The sequence below is a fragment of the Globicephala melas genome, chromosome 6 (genome assembly GCF_963455315.2).
Source record: "Globicephala melas chromosome 6, mGloMel1.2, whole genome shotgun sequence".
NCBI lineage: Eukaryota > Metazoa > Chordata > Mammalia > Artiodactyla > Delphinidae > Globicephala > Globicephala melas.
The window spans coordinates 111,880,225-111,895,306 of record NC_083319.1 but is presented as its reverse complement, the minus strand read 5'-3'; the positions used below and the strand labels follow the sequence as shown (position 1 = coordinate 111,895,306).

General features: G+C 40.1%; 1 long non-coding RNA gene across 3 annotated transcripts in view; it reads left to right on the top strand.

The window, feature by feature from the left end:
• LOC138842731 (uncharacterized) overlaps positions 1–3,282 on the top strand; it is a 554,863-nt gene extending 551,581 nt beyond the window's left edge. For all 3 annotated transcript variants that reach the window (XR_011377559.1, XR_011377558.1, XR_011377557.1), the window contains one exon: positions 3,111–3,282. This is a non-coding gene — a long non-coding RNA (uncharacterized lncRNA). The remainder of the gene's footprint in view (positions 1–3,110) is intronic.
• The last annotated feature ends 11,800 nt before the right edge of the window (positions 3,283–15,082 follow it).

Below are 15,082 nucleotides of genomic sequence, written 5' to 3'. Positions count from 1 at the left end.
TCCACACCCCTGTTGCTGCACTCTCCTCCATGGCTCCGAAGCCTCCCCCCTGTCACCCCCGTCTCTGCCAGTGAAGGGTCTTCCTAGAGTGTGGAAGGTTTTCCTCCTTCACAGCTCCCTCCCAGAGGGGGAGATCCCATCCCTATTCTTTTACCTATGTTTCTTCTTTTTTTCTTTTGCCCTCCCCAGGTACGTGGGGAGTTTCTTGCCTTTTGGGAGGTCTCAGGTCTTCTGCCAGCGTTCAGTAGGTGTTCTGTAGGAGCTGTTCCACATGTAGATGTATTTCTGATGTATTTGTGGGAAAGAAGGTTATCTCTGCGTCTTACTCTTCCACCATCTTGAAGGTCCTCCTCTAATTTTCTTAATACTTCTGTTTTTATCAACTGTTACATGATCGAGGGCATTGTCTTACCCCTTAAACTGATTGTTTCCAATGGTCTAAAGGTAGACCCCACTGAATGACAGGGTGCTGGACAAGCCAAGCCTGGAAGTCAGAGGGGGGACTTTCAAATTATGCTCAGAAGAGAACCCAGGAGATGGTTGCCAGCATGTGGAACCCGCTGAAAGCTGCCAGAATGGAGGAGGTGTTTCCTTTTACACAGAGTTTACTTTTTTTTAAGGAAAATAGATAGGTAAATATTTTAAAACGTATGTAGTTAAATGAAATAATAGAAGCATGTATAAACTGGAGAGGTGAATCACTCAATTTGGGTGGGGTAAAATGGGCCTGTTTAGGTGAAAAGAATCAGGAGAGGCAACTTTTGTAGCCATCTTTGTGCATTTTTATTCTTCAAGTTGGATTGTAAATGGTGCATATCAATCCAACAGCCAGTTAAGGAAAAGCAGCATTCCAAGATGAAGGAAGTGTGTTATTCGTGTGAACAAGGTGATATTAGCATCGTATACTGTTGCCTAGATACAAAGCATCAAGCGGTGAGTGAATGAAATGTATCTGGAGGCAAAAGCCAGGGTCGTGTCACAGGGCGCTCATGACATGGTCTCCACTAAGGAGCTTGGTTCCATCCTGTGAACACAAAGAGGTCAGGAAGAGGCTAAAGAAAAGGTACAAATGGGTCAGCATTGCATTCTGGAAAGTGAACTGTCATAAACGTATGGATTATGGATCAAAGGAGGAAGAAATCACAGGCAAGGGAAACATTTGGCATGTTTTTGAAATTAGCTGGGCAAAACGTGAGGGAGTGGGTGGGGGAGGAAGCACGTGCACAAAAGGGAAAGCATAAGTTTAAAACTGTAGAAGGTGAAGTCTGTGTGTTTTGATGATTTATTGCGTGTAGGTAAGAGGGAAGGATGGGGTAATCGAAGATGATACATTGTTCCCTGGAAGGATGGATATTACGTTGAAGAAGCAGGTGTGATTGTAGACTTTAGGGGGAGAGAGAATAAAATTGGCTTGGAACATGGTCAGTGTCTAGGAGACACCTACCTAGGTGAAAGTATCTACTAAGAAAAAAAAACGATATATATATAGTGTGTATATATATATATATATAGTGTATATATATATATAGTGTATATATATATATATAGTGTGTATATATATAGTGTATATATATATAGTGTATATATATATACATACATATACATATATATGTATATATATACATATACATATATATATATATATTCCATTCTCTAGAATTGGTACAGAGAACTTTTGTTCTTCAGTCATACACATACCAATTTACTTTTAGGACACATATACCTGGAATTTTGAGGATATGTCCGTGTTCATTTCAGATAAAATTGGTTTCAGAATATTCTAAGTCAATTTTTCTTCAAACATTTTAAACATTAGTCACATTAATTGTTATCTGGCTACTCTATGAAGAAATTAAAATGCATATAAATGTTTGAACTGTAAAAGTGTAATTGAATACTGAGTACCTTCTGTCTGGCAAATAGCTTCAATGAGAAACTTAAAAATATTCATTAATAGAAAAAGATCTGTAAATGTATGAATAATTTTTCTGTGCTTTCTTATAAGATGTTTTTCAGTTTATATGCTCATTAGACAGTTCTGGATAAAGTTCATTTAGGATGACCGAAAAACCCTTGTTGTAAATACAAAGTTTGGGATTCAAAAGCTGTAACTTCTTGTTTTTAGTATGTGTTTTATTATTTTATTATATCTATTTATAATTAAGGACAGTTTTATCCAGTATTTTATTTGGGTTGGTAGAAGGCCAGGATAAATAATCCTAGGTTGGTTTTCAGTATAGTTTTTGGATCTCCCCTAATGGAGAAGTTACTAGTTATCCACCTGTGCTATACTCAGGGCCCATGTCTTAAAATGTAATTTTCTCTGCAGATTAGTGTCAAAGACAATACTCATGCAGGGTCTTTTATAATCCCCACTTTTGTGTGCCATGCTTGGCTAACATGATTACACAATTGTCTGCCACCACAGTCTTAAGATGTGTGTACAAGTAAATGGTGTGAGATAAGTTAATTTGATATTTAAAATAAATAAAAAGCCTACCTTTTTAGTTTCAAAGACTAGGAATCATTTTAATTCATGTAGCTGCTATATTTTGTTTAGTCAGTTGAAATAATTAAATATATAAGGTATATAGATCATTCCATTTTGTCATTATGAGTTGAGGGAAGGGGGAAAAATAAACCCATGAGTCCTTTCTGTATAATTGAATAACTTTTAATCATTGTGAGTCCTAAATCCAGACCTGTCGATTTGGGAGGGCCAACCCTTCCACTTCACAGCTCTGTGACTATTTAACTTACTGAGCCTCAGCTTCTTATCTGTAACTTGAGGATAATACCATCTACTCACAGGCTTTCTTTGTGATTAATAGGGCAACATATTCAAAATACTTTCTACAGTTCCTTTCTTGATAAGTAAACTTTAAAGTTAAGAATGCATTAACTATTGTTTCCTTTTTTTTGCCCTCTTACTAAAATCTATTTGGTCCTTTTAGCTCATATGTCCTCTCTTACTCCAGGTTATTCAGTCAATCATGGAGGTTTCTTCCCATGTGGGTTTTCCTGCAGTTAGGCTATATAACCACCAGGTGGTGATGTCAATCCCTTCTCTTCAACCACCTCAAGTTTTTCTTTTTTTGTTTTAATAACAGAATGGTGAGGAGTTTGTACCATCTCCTTTCTTCATTTAAAAATACAACCTCAGGGAGACCTTCAAGATGACGGAGGAGTAAGACGTGGAGATCACCTTGTTCCCCAGAAATACATCTACATGTGGAACAGCTCCTACAGAACACCTACTGAACACTGGCAGAAAACCTCAGACTTCCCAAAAGGCAAGAAACTCCCCACATACCTGGGGAGGGCAAAAGAAAAAAGAAAAAACAGAGGCAAAAGAATAGGGATGGGACCTGCACTAGTGGGAGGGAACTCTGAAGGAGGAAAAGTTTCCACACACTAGGAAGCCCCTTCACTAGTGGAGACGGGGGGTGGTGGGGGGGAAGCTTTGGAGCCGTGGAGGAGAGTGCAGCAACAGGGGCAAACAGAGCAAAGCAGAGAGATTCTCACACAGAGGATCAGTGCCGACCAGCACTCACCAGCCTGAGAGGCTTGTCTGCTCACCCGCCGGGGTGGGTGTGGGCTGGGAGCTGAGGCTCGGGCTTCAGAGGTCAGATCCCAGGGAGAGGACTGGGGTTGGCTGCACGAACACAGCCTAAAGGGGGCTAGTGCACCACAGCTAGCTTGGAGGGAGTCTGGGAAAAAGTCTGAACCTGCCTAAGAGGCAAGAAACCATTGTTTCAGGGTGTGGAAGGAGAGGGGATCCAGAGCACCACCTAAACGAGCTCCAGAGACGGGCGCCAGTGGTGGCTATCAGTGTGGACCCCAGAGACGGGCATGAGACGCTAAGGCTGCTGCTGCAGCCGCTAAGAAGCCTGTGTGCCAGCACAGCTCACTATCCACACCTCCCCTCCCGGGAGCCTGTGCAGCCCGCCACTGCCAGGGTCCCATGATCCAGGGACAGCTTCCCTGAGAAAACACATGATATGCCTCAGGCTGTTGTAGCATCACGCTGGCCTCTGCCACCACAGGCTCACCCCGCATTCCATACCCCTCCCTCCCCTCGGCCTGAGTGAGCCAGAGCCCCCTAATCAGCCACTGCTTTAACTCCCTCCTGTCTGGGCAAAGAACAGATGCCGGAGGGCAACCTACATGGAGAGGCGGGGCCAACTCCAAAGCTGAACCCCAGGAGCTTTGCGAACAAAGAGGAGAAAGGGAAATTTCTCTGTGCAGCCTAAGGAGCAGTGGATTAAATGTCCACAGTCAACTTGATGTACCCTGCATCTGTGGAATACCTGAATAGACAACGAATCAGCCCAAATTGAGGCAGTGGACTTGGGGAGCAACTGTAGACTTGGGGTTTGCTTTCTGTGTCTAGTTTGTTTCTGGTTTTATGTTTATCCTAGTTTAGTATTTAGAGTTTATTAGCATTGGTAGATTTGTTTATTGGTTTGATTTCTCTCTTTTTATATATATATATATATGTTTTTCATTTTTCTCTTTTGGTGTTTATGTGTTTGCTGCATTGTGTGATTGTGTCTGTATAGTTTTGCTTTTACAATTTCTCCTAGGGTTCTGTCTGTCCACTTTTTTTTTGTAGTATAGTTGTTAGTGCTTGTTATCATTGCTGGATTTGTGTTTTGGTTTGTTGCTCTCTTCCTTCTTTCGTTTTTTTAATTACTTTTTTATTTTTAATATTTTTTATTTTAATAACTTTTTATTTTATTTTATTTTATTTAGTTATTCCTTTTTTTTCTTTCCCTTTTCTTCTGAGCTGTGTGTCTGACAGGGTCTTGGTGCACTGGCCAGGTGTCAGGCCTGAGCCTCTGAGGTGGGATAGCCAAGTTCTGGACATTGCTCCATCAGAGACCTCCCAGCCCCATGTAATATCATATGGAGAAAGCTCTACCAGAGATATCCATCTCAACACTAAGACCCACCTCTACTCAACAACCAGCAAGCTACAGTGCTGGACACCCTATGCCAAACAACTAGCAAGACAGGAACACAACACCACCCATTAGCAGAGAGGCTGCCTAAAATCGTAATAAGATCACAGACATCCCAAAACACACTACCAGATATGGACCTGCCCATCAGAAAGACAAGATCCAGCTTCATCCACCAGAACACAGGCACTAGTTCCCTCCCTGAGGAAGCCTACACAACCCACTGAACCAACTTTAGCCACTGGGGGCAGACACCAAAAACTACGAGAACAATGAGCCTGCAGCCTGTGAAAAGGAGACCCCAAACACAGTAAGTTAAGCAAAATGAGAAGACAGAGAAACACACGGCAGATGAAGGAACAAGGTAAAAACTCACCAGACCAAACAAATGAAGAGGAAATAGGCAGTCTACCCGAAAAAGTATTCAGAGTAATGATAGTGAAGATGATCCAAAATCTTGGAAATAGAATGGAGAAAATACAAGAAACGTTTAACAAGGACCTAGAAGAACTAAAGAGGAAACAAACAATGATGAAAAACACAATAAATGAAATTAAAAATTCTCTAGAAAGAATCAGTAGCAGAATAACTGAGGCAGAAGAATGGATAAGTGACCTGGAAGATAAAATAGTGGAAATAACTACCACAGAGCAGAATAAAGAAAAAAGAATGAAAAGAATTGAGGACAGTCTCAGAGACCTCTGGGACAACACTAAACACTCCAACATTTGAATTTTAGGGGTCCTAAAAGAAAAAGAGGGAAGAAGGGTCTGAGAAAATATTTGAAGAGATTGTAGTTGAAAACTTCTCTAATATGGGAAAGGAAATAGTCCAGGAATCACAGAGAGTCCCATACAGGAGAAATCTGAGGTGAAACACATCAAGACCCATATTAATCAAACTATCAAAAATTAAATACAAAGAGAAAATATTAAAAGCAGCAAGGAAAAAGCAACAAATAACATACAAGAGAATCCCCAAAGGTTAACAGCTGATCTTTCGGCGGAAACTCTGCAAGCCAGAAGGGACTGGCAGGACATATTGAAAGTGTTGAAGGAGAAAAACCTACAACCAAGATTTCACTATGCAGCAAGGGTCTCATTCAGATTCGACAGAGAAATTAAAACCTTTACAGCCAAGCAAAAGTTGAGAGAATTCAGCATCTCCAAAACAGCACTACAACAAATGCTAAAGGAACTTCTCTATGCAGGAAATCAAGAGAAGAAGAACTACAACAACAAACCCAAAACAATTAAGAAAATAGTAATAGGAACATACATACCTATAACTACCTTAAATGTAAACGGATTAAATGATCCAACCAGAAGACACAGACTGGCTGAATGGGTTCACAAACAAGACTCATATATATGCTGTCTACAAGAGACCCACTTCAGACCCAGGGACACATAACAGACTGAAAGTGAGGGGATGGAAAAAGATATTCCATGCAAATGGAAATCAAAAGAAAGCTGGAGTAGCAATTCTCATATCAGACAAAATAGACTTTAAAGACTATTGCAAGATACAAAGAAGGACACTACATAATGATCAAGGGATCAATCCAAGAAGAAGATATAACAATTGTAAATATTTATGCACCCGAAATAGGAGCACCTCAATACATAAGGCACATGCTAACAGCCATAAAAGGGGAAATTGAGGGCTTCCCTAGTGGCGCAGTGGTTGAGAGTCCACCTGCCGATGCAGGGGACACGGGTTCGTGCCCCGGTCAGGGAAGATCCCATATGCAGCGGAGCAGCTGGGCTCGTGAGCCATGGCCGCTGAGCCTGCGCGTCCGGAGCCTGTGCTCCGCAATGGGAGAGGCCACAACAGTGAGAGGCCCATGTACTGCAAAAAAAAAAAAAAAAAAAGGTGGGGGGAAATTGACATTAACACAAAATAGTAGGGGACATTAACACCCCACTTAACCAAAGGACAGATCAACCAAAATGAAAATAAATACAAGCTTTAAATGACACATTAATCTACATGGACTTAATTGATATTTATAGGACATTCCATCCAAAAACAACAGAATACATATGATAATCTCAATAGATGCAGAAAAAGCTTTCAACAGAATTCACCACCTGTTTATGATAAAGACCCTGCAGAAGGTAGGCATAGAGGTAACTTTCCTCAACATAATAAAGGCCATATATGAGAAACCCACAGCCAACATTATTCTCAATGGTGAAACACTGAAACCATTTCTACTAAGATCAGGAACAAGACAAGGTTGCCCACTCTCACCACTGTTATTCAACATAGTTTTGGAACTTCTAGCAACAGCAATCATAGAAGAAAAGAAATAAAAGTTATCCAAATCAGAAAAGAGGAAGTAAAACTGTCACTGTTTGCAGATGACATGATACAGTACATAGATAATCCTAAAGATGCTACCAGAAAACTACTAGAGCTAATCAATAAATTTGGTAAAGTAGCAGGATACAAAATTAATGCACAGAAATCTCTTGCATTCCTATACACTAATGATGAAAAATCTGAAAGAGAAATTAAGGAAACACTCCCATTTACCATTGCAACAAAAAGAATAAAATATCTAGGAATAAACCTACCTAAGGAGACAAAAGACCTGTATGCAGAAAAGTATAAGACACTGATGAAAGAAATTAAAGATGATACAAACAGATGGAGAGATATACCATGTTCTTGGATTGGAAGAATCAACACTGTGAAAATGACTGTACTACCTAAAGCAATCTGCAGATTCAATGCAATCCCTGTCAAACTACCAATTCATTTTTCACAGAACTAGAACAAAAAATTTCACAATTTGTATGAAAACACAAAAGACCTGGAATAGCCAAAGCAATCTTGAGAAATAAAAACAGAGCTGGAGGAATCAGGCTTCTGGACTTCAGACTATACTACAAAGCTTCAGTAATCAAGACAGTATGGTACTGCCACAAAAACAGAAATGTAGATCAATGGTACAGAATAGAAAGCCCAGAGATAAACCCACGTACATATGATCACCTTATCTTTGATAAAGGAGGCAAGAATGTACAATGGAGAATAGACAGCCTCTTCAATAAGTGGTGCTGGGAAAACAAGACAGCTACATATAAAAGAATGAAATTAGAACACTCCCAAATACCATACATAAAAATAAACTCACAATGGATTAAAGACCTAAATGTAAGGCCAGAGACTATGAAACTCTTAGAGGAAAACACAGGCCGAACACTCTCTGACATAAATGACAACAAGGTCCTTTTTGACCCATCTCCAAGAGAAATGGAAATAAAAACAAAAATAAATAAATGGGACCTAATGAAACTGAAAAGCTTTTGCACAGCAAAGGAAACCATAAACAAGATGAAAAGACAACCCTCAGAATGGAAGAAAATATTTGCAGATGAAGTAACTGACAAAGGATTAAACTCCAAAATTTACAAGCAGCTCATGCAGCTCAATAACAAAAAAACAAACAACCCAATCCAAAAATGGGCAGAAGGCCTAAATAAACATTTCTTCAAAGAAGACATACAGATTGCCAACAAACCTATGAAAGGATGCTCAACATCACTAATCATTAGAGAAATGCAAATCAAAACTACAATGTGGTATCACCTCACACCAGTCAGAATGGCCATCATCAAAAAATCTACAAACGACAAATGCTGGAGAGGGTGTGGAGAAAAGGGAACCCTCTTGCCCTGTTGGTGGGAATATAAATTGATACAGCCACTATGGAGAACAGTATGGAGGTTCCTTAAAAAACTAAAAATAGAACTACCATACAACCCAGCAATCCCACTACTGGGCATACACCCTGAGAAAACCATAATTCAAAAAGAGTCATGTACCACAATGTTCATTGCAGCTCTATTTACAATAGCCAGGAGATGGAAGCAACCTGACTGTCCATCGACAGATGAATGAATAAAGAAGATGTGGCAGATATACACAATGGAATATACCTTCCAAAAATACTTAGGTAGCTGGAGAGGAGGTGGAGGATGGAAGTGCCTAACACAAAGCCCCTGTTCTTAGCAACTAGGCAACACGCCTCTGCCAGCTTTCATGATGAAACAAGGAAGAGGCTAGCCCAAAATAAGATGCCTACGTGGACAGGTATCCCCTCCGTGTCCATCTGCCCGTTTGACAGTTCTGATGTCATTTCATTCATTTCTATATTCATTCAGCTAATGTTCTATCAGCAGGGGATACAGCAGTCAAGAAAAAAAGTCTCTTTTTGCAGAGTCTACATTATAGGAAAAAATAGGGAAACAAGTAAATGTGTCCTAAGACAAGAGGTGGTATGTGCTACAGAGAATGTAATGGAAAAAAAAGTGGTGGTGAGAGGTGCTATTTGATACTCTGGTTAGGGAAACATTTTTTAGTAATGAGGGAGTGAGTCACACATATCTATGGAGAAAGAGCTCTCTAGGTAGAGAGGGGACAGTACAGACATGCAACACCTTGAGGAAAACGTGTTCCGGAAACAACAGGGAGGCTGGTTTGGCTGGAGCAGAGGTGGGAGTGGTGGACAAGGGGGCCAAAGATAGCAGAGGGAATCGGGACTTGAGGACTTTGTAGGCCCAAGTATGGGCTGAGGTTTTCCTTGTGTGTGGGATGGGAAGCTGAGAGTTTTTTAAACAGAAGAGTGGAGACCAGGCTGACTTATCTTAGAGAAAGATCTTTCTGGATTGTGAATTAATCTGGAGAGTGGATTGAGTTTGCTAAGACTGGACATTAGGGCAGCTCATGCAATAGACTAGGTAAGACATCACTTCATCAAGTGGGTTCGTCATAGGTGGTTTGACTAACGTGCCAGGAGTTCATTTGGTGAAAAGTGTGAGGGCTCTGAGTGTATTTTGAAGGTTCAGATGACAGGACTAGGTTTGGGATGTAAGAGAAAAAGAGATAGATAAAGAGAAAAAGAGACGGATTAAGGAAAACCATCAAGCTGTTGCCGTGCGTAACTGAACAGCGTTTACCGAGATGTGGAGCCTTGTGCGTTGGGGGTGGAGAGAGCTGGTCTATTTTAGACACGTTAAATTCGACGTCTGCATCGCCTAGATCTGAGGTCTGCAAACTCCTGTCCACCAGGCAGATCTGCTTCACTTACTGTCTTTGTAGACCCACAAACTAAGGATGGTTTTCACATTTTTAAATAGTTGAAAAGTAACTATTAATAAATACTATTATGTAAAATGTGAAGTTTACATGAAATTCACATTTCGCCGCCCATAAATAAAGTGGGTAACGTAGTCACACTTACTTGTCTATGGCTGTCCGCCTGCTATACCAGCAGAGTGGAGTAGTTGCAAGAAAGACCACACAGCCCGCAAAGCTGAAAATATTTATCATCTGGTCTTTTACAGAAAAAGCTGCCCACCCATGACCCTGATGGTCCACTCCTACGACATCCTAGCTTGAACTGTGGGAAAGTTGAGCAGCAGCTTCTATATCATCCCCCATCAAGAAAGTCATGATTGTTGCTCACTTCTTTAAAGACCTTAGTCATGAAAAGACTGAGCCTACCTGTGAGTTTTAATGGGAACATCAGTGCCTTCAACAAAAGTAGATTACTTATGGTGAATATAAACTTCTCTTAGGACAAGGAAATAATTCATATAAGGATCTTCTGAGTTCTCTAAACTGCATTAGGTAATGTCTGGCTTATTTGGCCCAGAGAACAGCTGTCCTGGCCAGGAAGGACCACTTTTTCACATAGTGTCTGACACAACTGCTGTGCTGTCCCTCTCTTGAAATGATGTTGCAGCACCAGAAGTGGATTTTCTACCCTTTGGGGATTTGCTAAGCCCAGGGGAGAAATTCTTTTTTATTGAATAGTAGTTCTTCCTCCCTCTAACTCCTAACTAGGCTAAATGAACTGAACCCCATTTATTTTTAGAAACCAATGCCAATAATATTGGTATTATTAAAAAAATAAAAAAGAGACTTCCATTGCCCCAAACTAAGTATAGTTGATAATTTGGAAGACTTCAAATGGTCTTTATTTTATAAGAGCTGAGTGTTCAAGGACACAGGAATATGCTGCAAAGTCTAATTTCCTCTGAATTTATTCCATATTATTTTAAGGTATTCTCTAATTTCACATATACAGAACTGCTTTATATATGTGTGTGTGTGTGTGTATACACACACACACACACACACATACACACACACACATGAAAAACTGAAAATATATTCAATATGTGAAAAGACACTTTCTTTAAAACCTTTTATATCTAGTGGAGCTATTTTTCCCCTTTCTGTAAAAAAGAGACATAGAGAAGGAGAAATGATCAAATCCCCAGCAGCATGGTAATACCTGCTGGGCTGCTCTGACAGTGGCAAGACTCCTGTAAAGCCTCCTTAGTGTGTGAGATCTAGCCTTCATAAAAATGAGTCAGGGCTGGCTCTGTGACCGGTAAAGCCTTCCATTTCGTGAGTTATTTTTAACTTTAAAAAATATCAATTTCTGTGAATTTTGTGCTACTGAACCTGCTTCCTAGTACTTAGTCGTGTAAGATCTTTTGAAAGGATATAATATACTCTTTGCCTCTTGAATATTTGATATGCTATATGAAAAATACACAACATGCATCAGCAAATCTTTTGATCCCGTTTTCACCTTGGCAGTGTTACATGAGATTGGACAAAATTAACTGCGTATATGCACGCCAGTGGCTATAAGCTGTGAAGTACGAGGAAGGGACCTTGAAATCTCAGTGATTTAGAGTGTAGGGTGATTTTGTCCTCATCATAAAGTATTGCTCACATCATTACTATCACCATCCTCATCAGAAACATCAGCATTACTCTAGTATTCGTTAATCCACCATATGGACCTGAAACTTCGTTAGTTATCGTACAGATGAATACTTTCATCTTTCCTTATTTTAATGATTTTTGGGCTTTTAATTTTGATACAAGCAAAATACTATTAACATTTTATTGCTGATAATCCCACCAGTAACATCTGATAATTAGGTGGAGTTATGTCAGAAAAGCCAAGGGTTCCATTAGCTCAATAGAATGGCCCATAAAAAGGCGATAAATTTTAGAGCCTGTCTGTACGGATGATTGGATTGTTAATTTTACAGGTCACTTGCTAGAGCGTGAATAGTATGTAACTGGTCTGTTCTACAGAGATAGATGATTATGAGAGTGGAAAAAAAACCCTATCACATCAACTGTGATAAATTCATATGATCACCTGCTCCATGAGCCTTAGTTTTCTGTATTTTCCTAGCATTTCAGAAACTTTTTTTTTTTGCGGTACGCGGGGCTCTCACTGTCGTGGCCTCTCCCGTTGCGGAGCACAGGCTCCGGACACACAGGCCCAGCGGCCATGGCCCACGGGCCCAGCCGCTCCGCGGCATGCGGGATCCTCCCAGACCGGGGCACGAACCCGTGTCCCCTGCATCAGCAGGCGGACTCCCAACCACTGTGCCACCAGGGAGGCCCTTCAGAAACTTTTGATCAATTATTTGACCTGTAATGAAATTTTCAAAATGCAGCAGAGATTCCAGTTTATCAGTAATTTTCAAATTGCTCTGGGTGTATTTATCATGAAACTGGGAAGAGATTTTTCAGAAGTCAGGATGGAGCATGGTAGAGTCTTTTATAATAAAATGGTTCAAATAGTTGAAGCAGAGTTTCCTGCTGTGTGAGGGCTGGGCTTTCAGTTCATCTTGCTGTGGCTGGTTGCTGGTTATCTATTTGCATCTGCTGATGGTCCAGGAGCTTCTTCAGAAAAATCACACGTTCCATTCACAGCTGTAGTTTACATAGGACAGGTTTACAGAGGAAGAGGGCGGAGGTCATCATGGTCAAAGAAGCAAGGAGACCCAGCATATAGGGACTGGCTGTAGCGAAGAGGAGAAGGAAGTCAATGCCATAAACTAGGTGTATCCATAAGACAGTCATTTTAGGAGAATGCTGTTTACAGCACTCGAGGAAATATGAATTGGCTTGGGGAGGGTGTAGTGTGGATGTGTGGCCCAAGGAAGTTTGGAATAATTCCAAGACATAAAACATCAGGCGCTGTTGCATCTCAGGGCTCAGGCTGCCCTACTGTGCACACATGGAGAGAGAGCTTTCTCCTCTCTTGGCCGAGCTGTCCTGTCACTGTGCATTTTGTAAGCTTCACTGGTTGGGGGATTGTCAGTTTCGGGCCTCAGGGAGATCTGTGGTCTGAGGGGACCCTGGAACAAAGAAGCCTGGGACGTGATGGGGGCAGGTGAGACACCCTCTAGGGCTGTGTAGAGATGAGGAAAACTTTGTGTCCTGCTTGAGCAAATGGGAGACAGAGAGCTGAGAATCCAGGTATTTGCTTTATGGTGCTCTAATTTCTTACCTGAATACTGGGGGGCCTGTTTGGTGGCAAACCCAAGACTGCCAGAGTCGATGACCCATTCCCTAAATCTTAGCTAGAGAGGCTTTGGCACAAATCTTGTCGTTGATGTTCATAAAGATGAAGTCATATCATTTCAAACTGATCCATCTGTAAAATTGCTTAATCTTTACAATTTAGTAGGAAAATTTATAACAGCTGGAATATTAGAATGTTTTCCTCTTTTATTTTTTAAAATTTATTTTTATTTATCTTTGGCTGCGTTGGGTCTTTGTTGCCATGCGTGGGCTTTTCTCTAGTTGCGGCGAGCGGGGGCTACCCTTCCTTGTGGTGCGCGGGCTTCTCATTGTGGTGGCTTCTCTCGTTGCAGAGTACGGGTCTAGGTGCGTGGGCTTCAGTAGTTGTGGCACGCAGGCTCCAGTAGCTGTGGTGCACAGGCTCAGTAGTTGTGGCTCACGGGCTGTAGAGCACAGGCTCAGTAGTTATGGCACATGGGCTTAGTTTCTCTGCGGCATGTGGGATCTTCCCGGACCAGGGGTCAAACCCATGTCCCCTGCATTGGCAGGTAGATTCCTAACCACTGCACCACCAGGGAAGCCCTCCTCTTTTATTGGTAACTGAATTTAAAAGGCAACTTTCTTTTTTTAAATTTTATTTATTTATTTAAATAGAATTTTTTAAAAATTAAAGTGTAGTTGATTTACAGTGTGCTAACTTCTGCTGTACAGCAAAGTGATTCAGTTATACATATATATATATTCTTTTCCATTATTGGTTTATCACATGATATTGAATATAGTTCCCTGTGCTCTACAGTAGGACCTTGTTGTTTATCCATCCTGTATATACTAGTTTGCATCTGCTAATCCCACACTCCCAGTCCATCCCTCCCCGCCGCTTGGCAACCACAAGTCTATTCTCTTTATCTGTGAGTCTGTTTCTGTTTCGTAGATAGGTTCATTTGTGTCATAGTTTAGATTCCACATATAAGTAATATCATATGGTGTTTGCCTTTCTCTGTCTGACTGACTTAATACGATAATCTCCAGGTCCATCCATGTTGCTGCAAATGGCATTTATAAAAGGCAACTTTCTGAATGAAATATGAAGGAACCTAAAAGATTATTCTTACTGTTTAATTTCAAATGTTCTCTAAGAATCATTCACAAAGTCTCAGTTTTTAAAAATTGGGACATATGTCAGATGAATTATTATGCATTTGAAAAAGCAAGTGAAAGATGGGGAAGAGGAATTTCAGTTGGAAAGTTATTTGTTGACTTGCTTCTATTCAATAATTTTCTGGCCTTGATTATAAATGCCAGGCTTTTTTCCCCAAACCTCCTACATTATTCCAAAAGTTTTTTGTTAATTAATGTCAGATTCTTTGTTAACAGGAATAGAGCTAAACATGTTTCTTTTAACTAAAAAATGATAGATTGCAATTATAATGTACAGTTTCAGACTTTATTTATCATTTTATATAACACGCTTTAATAATTTTTAATTCTCTATGTTTATATATGTATATGTGTATTTGTATATATATACATATACACATATATTAACGATTTATTGGGATGAATTAATCTTTTTCTGAAACTATTGAAAAGTTTCTGATAATAAACATTAAAAATAAAACAAAAAACTGCATACAACAGAAATGAAAAGAGCAACTTCAGAAAATATAATTGCCTTATCCATAGGGATTTAATAAGATTATGTTGAATATATCCTGAAAAATAACTAAGAAAGGAACTCAAGAATGATAAGCAAGAAA